Source organism: Heptranchias perlo, chromosome 13 (genome assembly GCF_035084215.1).
Source record: "Heptranchias perlo isolate sHepPer1 chromosome 13, sHepPer1.hap1, whole genome shotgun sequence".
NCBI classification, from domain to species: Eukaryota; Metazoa; Chordata; class Chondrichthyes; order Hexanchiformes; family Hexanchidae; genus Heptranchias; species Heptranchias perlo.
Window position 1 is genome coordinate 14,259,054 of NC_090337.1, and position 7,486 is coordinate 14,266,539.

Genomic DNA, 7,486 nt, shown 5'->3' on the forward strand with positions numbered 1-7,486 from the left:
TTAAACACAAAGCGGAGGTGAGGGTTCGGGTGCACTGTTCAGAATCAAGAAAAATTTGCTGCGACAAATATTTTTTTTTAACAACAGATTAATGCAAATGTCAGGATAATCTGTGTGATGATGCGGTAAAGCACAATGTCAAGGGAAAGGGTTGAAGACGAACAGAAGCAACTGTTCTGCTCTTTTCTGCATGAACTGCAACCTGATTAAAGATGTTAAAAGATGCTGATGGCAGTGGCCTGGTGGCACAGAACGATGGGGGTGCTAACGGATGCAGTTTTATGCCCATAATGTGGCACCCCCCCAGACTAAATTCCCCATCTTATCCGAGCCATGAAGGGAATGTAGTTATTTTTTTAAAAATTCATTCTCGGGATATGGGCGTTGCTGGCACTGCCGGCATTTATTGCCCATCCCTAGTTGCCCTTGAGAAGATGATGATGAGCCGCCTTCTTGAACCGCTGTAATCCGTGTGGTGAAGGTGCTCCCGCAGTGCTGCCAAGTGGGGGGATTTTGACCCAGCGACGACGAAGGAATGGCAATATACGTTCAAGTCGGGACGGCGTGTGTGACTTGGAGGGGACCCTAGAGGTGATGGTGTTCCCATGCACCTGCTGCCCTTGTCGATGATGTGAGGTGTGTCCCCATACAGAGAGCTGTGAAGTCCTAGCCGCCAACCTCCAGAGTGGGCAAGGGAGCAAAAGTAGGCAAGCGGAAAGAAAGGAGGTGAAGAAGGAAAAAAATTACAGAATCATAGAAGCACAGAAGGAGACCATTTGTCCCACAATGCCTGTGAAGCCTCTCTGAAAGAGCTATCCACTTAGTCCCATGTTCCTTTACATCTCTCTATCAAATAATTATGCTAAATTATTGTAAAAAAGAGGAAAACATATAATAAATTAGAAAGAAAACAAACCTTATGATAGCTGTTTTGAGACATAATGGTTGTCATGACAGACATCAACAGTGAGTGTGCTCTACATAGTTCATGCGTGACAGTGTCCAGACTGAAAGGCTTTGATGTAATCACTGTACATTCCTTGGAAAATAACATAGTCACTATGCATTGTGTTAGATATACAGTACATTGAATTAAATAAGAGAGATAGAAGATACTCATTAGTAAGTCATTTAATATGGAACTTGTCTCTCAAGTAAAGCTGCGTAGTCTTGCATACTCATAGGAAGAATTCTGTATTGAACACCATAACACCCAGCTTAATAACAGTATGGAATATCTCCTGCAGTGCTGCTCATGGTAAGTCAAATGCTAAGCTGTTTTATAAGAGCATTATACTGTGTAATTCACAATGGCCCAGAAATTACTCACCCGCAGACGCCGTCCCTGAACGGTGTCCTGTCTCTCCGCCGGTGAATCGATTGTGCAAATTTGCACATACGCAGTAAAACCCCGAAATCGCAAACATGCTCCCATTGGTTCGCCGGCGGTGTGACAGTTCTGAATTAAAGGGACATGGTACGCTAAAATCATAGAAATCATTAAATATTGAACTGACCCGTCCGCTCAGCTGGAATGAAGATACTTACACCACCAAAAGGTACGCTGGAAACTACCAGCCCTACACTACTGTTTAAAAGAGCAGTGACTGTTAATGACTGCGAAACAACAGAAAATTTAATTTTAAAAATGTAGAATATCAAATTACTCTTATTGTAATATTTTTTGATCATTAAAAGAAATGTTAAAAATTTTTAAAAATTAATTTTTACTTTTAACTTTTGTAAGTTTCATTAAATTAGATCATTTGCTTGGCTTTTTATAATGTGTTAAATTTTTATTTAAACTAACATACAGAAGTTTACTTTTAATGAATGATTTTTTGTACTTGCCTGTTTGTGGGCGTGATTTCTCCTGACAGATTCTGAGGGCGTGGCTTCCATTCCCACAGTCTCTATCGATATGAAGGTACCTGCGCTGAAATCACTGCGCTGAACTGAAAAAAAACTGAAAAGGGAGCAAGTGGATGTCGGAGACCACGAGGTAGGTATTTTCGTAGTCTTTGTCCGCAGAATGTGCAGACAGCCTTGCTACGCCGGTCGGAGCAAGTTCCTGCCCATTGTGTTATGCGCTACTAAAGTGCAGCTTTGTGTAGCTGGTGAGTCCTTTTAAGGCCACAAGGTGTATTTGCTGTACTTTCCTGTGGTAGAATCTCAGGTCAATTAGAGGTCAGACTTGCTTTCTTTTACATATGTCTCCTGAAGTCAATTAGAAGTTATTTTCAGTCGATAAGGAAATTTCACAGTGCACTTTGGCTTTCTTTTGTTTTTGTTTAATCCTCTTTTTTTTAAAAAAGTGTTGCACAGAAATTTGCAAATGTGACAGTGTAACACCTGAACTGTGACAGAAACATCTCAAAACTTTTATATAGATAATTTATTTCTCTAATTTTTATATATAGCAGATTTTACCTCTTTACAGACATTGTATTTCAAAAATAATTCATTGTGTGAAACGCTCATCACCAATGCTGCGACGAGATTTTTACAATGACTCAGTGTCAAACCTGCCGGAGAAACCTGGCAGGAAGCAGCAGAGTAGCCAGAAGCGGCCGAGATAATTAATATTTTTTATTGTTGGGAAGGATTCCTTGGGTCTCCCCTGCCCCGGCCCTCCCTCTTTCTCCCCACACTGGCATCTGTTTGGGAACCACTGCTCCCACCCCCACCAGCACTTACCTTATGTCAGGGGTAGTTCCCTTGAGCCCCTGGCAGCGGACGGCCCCAGCCCCAATTCTCGCTCCCGCTCGCTGGCCTTGACTTCATTCTCGCCGACTTCGGTCCAAAGTCTGATTTTGAATATAAAAATAAGGCCTGGCCGGCCTCGCTTCCTCCAGAATTCCCTGGTGTGTTGCCCACTTCGGGTCTACCTCACACCGATCTCACCCTCCTCTTAAAATCTCCCCCATGTATCAAACCCTGGTAGCTGGTTGGAGACCCGCCATGTTAGGAGTTGGTGCCAGAAGAGGCCTGCTCTTCAGTTAGCAAATCTCATTGTAGAAATATGGATTGGCATCCTTCCCAATCCTGGATGCCAATCCCAGAGCTCCAAAAGCAATTTAAAAATTCAGTACCTGGCTGGCAGTGACTTTCTCAATTGCTTTGGAGCTTTGGGACTATTTATAATACATGCCAGAGAGCAAATTGAGTTTCCTTGGTATCACAATTCTCAAAAAGAACAGCTTTTCTTATAGGGAAACAACTCGCTAATAAGAAGAACGGCTTGCTAGCAAGAAAGACAGTCTTGTTACAGAGAAACCCAACAGGACAGCTTGCTAATTAGAGAAACTGCTAATAAGAGGAAGACTTTGCTTATAGAAGGGAAGCTTACTTTGAAGGGGAAAAGCTTGCTTATTTGGTAAGACTGCAATGAGTTTTGCTGTGATGATCGCTTTGAAGAGTTTCAAAGAGGCAACCTTCACACGGTTTTAATATTGGAAATCCAACATTGCCATAAAGCTCCAAGTGAACTCAAAATCCACCACCATCTTCTAAGCTGAAGCCACTGTTAATATATCAGCAGCTGTTATGTCTGCTCATCTGGGACCTTCACAGTCTTTAAATACTACGAATTCTCAGGGATATAATTAAACATCTCTCTTTTGTTTGCCCCATGAAGGTGCGGGATGTCCATGCAATATTTTAAAAACTTTTTTGTACCCAATCAGCGTTTAGCACTCCCAGATTAGCAATAGTTCCCATTATGTTAGTCAACAGTATATTTCAACCCCAGCCTCAGAGGAGCACCTCCCAGTGCATGACTGTGACTTTCTCATTTGATATACCGGTCTTTGTTGTTACCTCCCTGCAGGGAGACTGCTAATTCAGTGCCAATTTGCATCAAATCATGTGCAGTTCTGTGTTATGGACTAAGAACTCAATTGAGACTGCCCAAACTTGATTTAACTAGGATGCTTATAGCCAGCTGAGAGAGGAGACATTAATCTTGGTAGTCTGGGCCAGAATTGGATCCATTTCCTATTTGTGATAGGTTAGTTTTCTAACCCACTGAGCCACCCAATCCTCTTACTATTAATGTTATTTGCAATACCTTACTAATTTGAGGCTAGCCATCACTTTCTCTCTCTGTCCTTATTTTTGAGAGTTATATTATCTCCTCTTTAGATGTCCTCATGGTATACCATTCCCCAATGAGTGGATAGGCAGACAATCTACTCTTATTGCTGTCTGACTCAGTTCTAGATACTATAGGAAAAAGGATGCTTTTCCAGTGTTAACTCCATTTGGTTCACATCAAAATGAACACATCCCATTTTCATCTCCCTTGGACTTTGTTACACTGCTGGTCGAGATTTAATTCAACAAATCATGGTGATAGTTATGACCTACATTGTACAGAAATCAAACCCTTGACACCTATATGTACCTGTGTGATAATACCGATGATTGGAAGATTGTGCCATGAATGAAATTTATAAACCTCTCTCAGAAGACGAGGTGGATTCCTGGGTGGACAAGGATCTGATGTCCAGGATCGCTCAGATTTTTGGAAGTTGGTTTAGTGCCCCCAATTATGCCAGGGTGCAGATCCAACTTTGGGTGAATGGAATCACAAGGCACAGGTGCATTGGCATACAGCTTGTAAACAGATTAATACTGTAAAAAAGTTCTGAGGAAGATTACATGTAACCATAATGCCAGGAGGAGGACCCCAGCAACTGAAGATGCTCACATGGGCAGGCTTGCAGTTAATGGAGTTGCTCAGTCTGGAAAGCTCATAAAGGATGGATGAAGCTGAAGTGGGTTGTTCCCCAATGGCCCCAAATGTGCTTCTACATTAATAAATTTGTAAATTAGTAAATGATAAATCGTCTTATAAATGTGATTAGGTAATACATCGGGGGTAACTTTCAACATTGGTGAGAGAGGAAAACTGGAGGGTGGTATCAGATCAGCCGCCTGTTATACACTCTGCCCGATTATAATGGAAAGGAAAATCAGGCAACAACAACAACAAAACAACAACCACCTGCATTTATATTGTGCCTTTATATCCCCTGGCGTTTCACAGGAGTGCAATCAGACAAAAATTGACCGAGCCAAAGAAAGAGACATTAGGACTGATGACCAAAAGCTTGGTCAAAGAGGTTTTAAAGAGCGACTTTAAAGGAGGAGAGAGAGGTGGAATGGAAGTGAATTGCAAAGCTTAGGGTCTAGACCGCTGAAGGCACGGCTGCCAACGGTGGGGTGAAGGAAGTGGGGGATGCACAAGAGGCCACAATTGGAGGAATGCAGAGTTCTCGGAGGGTTGTGGGACAGGAGGAGGTTACATAGATAGGGAGGGGCGAGGCCATAGAGGGATCAAACCTCTCGACTTTGCAACGATCATAGAGGATAAAAACTCGCTCCTCAGTGGCATCTACCCAGTGATTATCTGAGCCATTCAGACCAGGTTTAATGCCCTGCCTGACCTGAGTTAGCTAAATTCAGTTGAGCAACAGCCGAAGTGACACAACTAGCCTCAGCACCTCTGGGTTCGGGAGGGGAAAATCAGTCAGGGCTCCCATGCTTCGTCTTTATCCAATAACCTCTGCTGAAAGTGTGGTTGTGTGGATGGCGAGGAGAATACAAGGCTTGGCTGTGATGCCCTCTGGTAGAATAGACCGCTGACACTCATCATCCACTTGGGGGAGAGTCCAAAACTAGGGACCAGAAATATAAGATCGTCACCAATAAATCCAATAGGGAATTCAAGAGAAACTTCTTTACCCAAAGAGTGATAAGAATGTGGAACTCGCTACCACAGGAGTAGTTGAGATGAATAGCATAGATGCATTTAAGAGGAAGCTAGATAAACACATGAGGGAGAAAGGAACAGAAGGATATTCTGATAGGGTGAAATGAAGAGGGGTGGGAGGAGGCTCATCTGGAGCATAAACACCAGCATAGACCAATTGGGCTGAATGGCTTATTCCTGTGCTGTAGATTCTATGTAATTCTATGTATCATGGCTCAGATATGAATAATGATCACTTGGGTAAGGTACCAGAGAGTGACTGGGGCCCTTGGAAACGTAAACAAGGAGTCAATGGGGTAAACTTTCACCTTCACTGCCTGGGCAATAATCTGGCAAAGGGATTGTCACCCGTTGTAGAACCCACTTGCTTTTCATTCCATAAATCAGGGTCCTACAAAGGGCATGCAATCACCTCACCATATCACTACCCAAGTGGTGAAGATGAAAATGTACCCCAAGAAAGATTGAAAGGAGAGAAAACTAGCAATGGAAGTTGTCAAGTATATAAAATAGAAACAAAATGTCATTACTTTAAACACAGAAGTACTTGGGATATATCACATTAAATAACAAGTAGCTCAGAGTGAACAAAAGCCTGTGATCCAATCGCAGAATTCAAATGATGCTGCTATTTTTAAACCCCCTCATTTACAGCCTCTAACTGCCTCCATTTTCCTGCTGATCTGTACTATAAGAAATTCCCTCCTCATTCGAATCCTCCTAAGCAAATATCTGGTAGACTCTTTTTCCATAAGGGGAAACAAACGTTTAACAAGCTATCTGAATCTTAAAAAGGAAATTTTCCACTGCTACTTTTTGAATCGCATAATTATAATTAACTTTCTATTTTCTGTCTATTTTTCCTTTTTGTTTGTAAAGGTGAGTGCTGATGACCTCATTGGAAGAAATGACTCAGAGGAATTACTGAACCCAACACTGCAATGAAGCCAGTTTGACCTCAGTAAAGATACAGTCATTAACTTGGGCTGCTTCAACAATCTTATCAATTCAACCGTGTACTCTAATTCACAATCGCACATTAACTCATCCCTGCCAGTGCCTCTGATTATGTCCTTAGCACTTATAGCTAATTAAAATTATTGAAGAAAATAAAGGATATTGGAGTTGCTCATGATTGTTTTCAATTATTTGATCTTTAAATGGAAGACTCACTTAAGGATAAGCCAACACTAATTTCTTGTCCGATATACTATTTCTGCTGAAAAAGGGAAATCGGAAATCATCTGTTGAGAAGATTAAGGATTCCTGAGACAGGAAACTAAATGGACATCTCTTCAGCTTAATTGGGCAGAGAAGCCATAAAAGTGTTTTGCGAATCATTGTGGTTTGAACTCTGTCCAGATTTTATGGGATTTTGAAAGTTTGAAAGCTTTTGAGCAAGTGTCAGGTAGCACACAAATCAACGGATATTTCAATGCAAAAATGAAAAACAGAGCAAAAAAAAGCTCTCCTTGGTAAATATCACATTTGGACGGTTACATGACAGCAGTTGAGAGGCCAGTGCTAGTCATTCAAGCAGCAGATTAATCAATTTGAGGCAGCACTTGGCAAAGCTATGGCCTGACCGCCTGCGACACCCTCATTATTAGTATGTTTATAATTTTATCTTTTTAGCTTGTATTAGATCTGACAAGTCATGCAGGGATTAAAAATCGGAATGCTGCAGCAACAGTGTTAGAATTAGGATCA

The 7,486-nt window shown here is 41.7% G+C and overlaps 1 long non-coding RNA gene across 2 annotated transcripts in view; it reads left to right on the top strand.

Annotated features, from left to right (window-relative positions):
* LOC137331017 (uncharacterized) overlaps window positions 1-6,894 on the top strand; it is a 30,689-nt gene extending 23,795 nt beyond the window's left edge. The window contains exons 1-3 of one of the 2 annotated variants that reach the window (XR_010965354.1): window positions 1,130-1,258; window positions 1,881-2,002; window positions 6,656-6,894. This is a non-coding gene — a long non-coding RNA (uncharacterized lncRNA). Of the gene's footprint in view, window positions 1-1,129; window positions 1,259-1,880; window positions 2,003-6,655 lie in introns of those variants that run through there. The other variant, XR_010965353.1, reaches the window with a different exon arrangement.
* Window positions 6,895-7,486: the final 592 nt, after the last annotated feature.